Source organism: Myotis davidii, unplaced genomic scaffold (genome assembly GCF_000327345.1).
Source record: "Myotis davidii unplaced genomic scaffold, ASM32734v1 scaffold151, whole genome shotgun sequence".
Lineage (NCBI taxonomy): Eukaryota > Metazoa > Chordata > Mammalia > Chiroptera > Vespertilionidae > Myotis > Myotis davidii.
Window position 1 is genome coordinate 373,993 of NW_006285248.1, and position 2,110 is coordinate 376,102.

Genomic DNA, 2,110 nt, shown 5'->3' on the forward strand with positions numbered 1-2,110 from the left:
ATAAAAATAAATCTATTCTGAAAAGCATTTGTCACACAATACTTGGGTAGCTTACTCTTAATGCCAGTAAGGGTTCAAAGAGAAGACCTCTGGAACTGTCCAGAAAAGAAGTTGTGTCTTCTAGTTGTCAGACAAAAGAACATTATAGGAGTCTTTTAAATTACTGTAGGGATACCCTAGGGCAGCGGTTCTCAACCTGTGGGTCGCGACCCCCTCGGGGGTCATCGACCCTTTCACAGGGGTCGCCTAAGACCATCAGAAAACACATATATAATTACATATTGTTTTTGTGATTAATCACTACGCTTTAATGATGTTCAATTTGTAACAATGGAAATACATCCCGCATATCAGATATTTACATTACGATTCATAACAGTAGCAAAATTACAGCTATGAGTAGCAATGAAAATAATTTTATGGCTGGGGGGTCACCACAACATGAGGAACTGTATTAAAGGGTCGCAGCAATAGGAAGGTTGAGAACCACTGCCCTAGGGCATGATCAGCACGAAGTTAAGGGAAGTGCCCCAACCTGGCTTTGCTATTCAAATCGGGACAATCTGCTGCTCACCTAATTTTTGTCTCCTTTTAAAGGCAACCTTGCCAAGAAACTCTCTGATATGGTGAGGCCTAAGAGTTGGGGGCGGGGGCAAATCTTAGTCTCCTTAACATATTAATCAGTTCCCTCCCCCACCCAGCACCGCCCTGCAGGAACTGCCTTTCACCCTCAGCACACACCAGGAGCCCCTTTCCCAAATAAACCAGGACTGGAACGATTCCTACTGCAACACTCTCCTGACATTCCTACTCCCGCCCTCATTTTAATTCACTCACTCCTTTTTTTTTTTTTTTTAAACAAAATGTAATTATTTGACTGTCAGCCTGGGTTGCACTCTGGGGCTTTTACTCCTTTCAACACAGCTGCGCTGCCGGCTTTGATGCTGCTGTCCACGCAGCTTGTCCCAGCCACAGCCTGGCTCTCGGTAGTGTAACATTCAAGTGCATATTTATTTTTAAACTGACCTCTCCTAGACTGTGCAGTATTAAAGGAGGTCCTGCCAAAAAAATATGCTACTTTCTATTTATAAGATGAAACACATGCCTTCCAAACTCGAGGGGAGGGGAATGGAGTATAATAATTCATAACAAAAAACGGACTGACCAGATCCATTCGTCCTCACATATCTGATACTTGTCTGTGTCAAGGCACTTAAGTTTCCAGAAGAAAAACATCTTGAAAAAGCTTCAGCTGTTCAAAAACCACGGGCCAAAAAACTCCCCAAACCAACGGCCAGACCTATAGGTTGGAGCTCTGCTCACAATGCCCGCCCCCGGTGCCCCCCGCCACCGTAAAAGTGAGGAAAGGGCACCCGGGGGGGTACTGCCACCGCAGATCTGCAAGGCGCACCCGTGCGCGGCCCTGGTGCCAGCCCACGACGGGAGGCGAGCGGTAGCCATGTGCGGCTTGTTCTCAGCTGGAAAAACGCAGTACGCGCCCAGAATGGCTGTCAGTAGCTCGAAGGGCGCAGTAAACGTGCAGCCCCACCCTGAGAAGTGTTGGGCACAGACGGTGGATGTCTGCGCCGGGGGACTGGCACCCCTCCCGGCGTACTTGATGTCCCCTTTTGTCCGTTGGATGCCAACTGGAAGGTAATGCCCTGGGATCCTCGTTCCCTAGGGGTTTCCCAGCCTAGTACCCCGTGCACGCGGGAAGCGGCCGCGGCCGCCGGTCGGACAGACTCACAAACAGGAGGGTAGAGCCGTGGGCACGCAGCGAGCAGCAACTCACCAGCAGCCCCCGAGGATCGCAGCCGCCGTCCGGGACCAGACGCCTCGCACCGACGCCTCCGAAGGCGCACGCAGTCCCTGCCGGCTACGCGCAGATCCGGCGGGTGGGCTGGCGCACGCGGGAAGCGGCCGCGGCCGCCGGTCGGACAGACTCACAAACAGGAGGGTAGAGCCGTGGGCACGCAGCGAGCAGCAACTCACCAGCAGCCCCCGAGGATCGCAGCCGCCGTCCGGGACCAGACGCCTCGCACCGACGCCTCCGAAGGCGCACGCAGTCCCTGCCGGCTACGCGCAGATCCGGCGGGTGGGCTGGCGCGCG

The 2,110-nt window shown here is 53.1% G+C and overlaps 1 protein-coding gene across 2 annotated transcripts in view; it reads right to left on the reverse strand.

The window, feature by feature from the left end:
* CDC42EP3 (CDC42 effector protein 3) overlaps positions 1-2,102 on the reverse strand; it is a 22,466-nt gene extending 20,364 nt beyond the window's left edge. The window contains exon 1 of one of the 2 annotated variants that reach the window (XM_015558867.1): positions 1,993-2,102. The gene's annotated coding sequence lies outside the window, so the exon portion shown is untranslated. Of the gene's footprint in view, positions 1-1,792; positions 1,909-1,992 lie in introns of those variants that run through there. The other variant, XM_006755910.2, reaches the window with a different exon arrangement.
* Between the last annotated feature and the right edge of the window lie 8 nt (positions 2,103-2,110).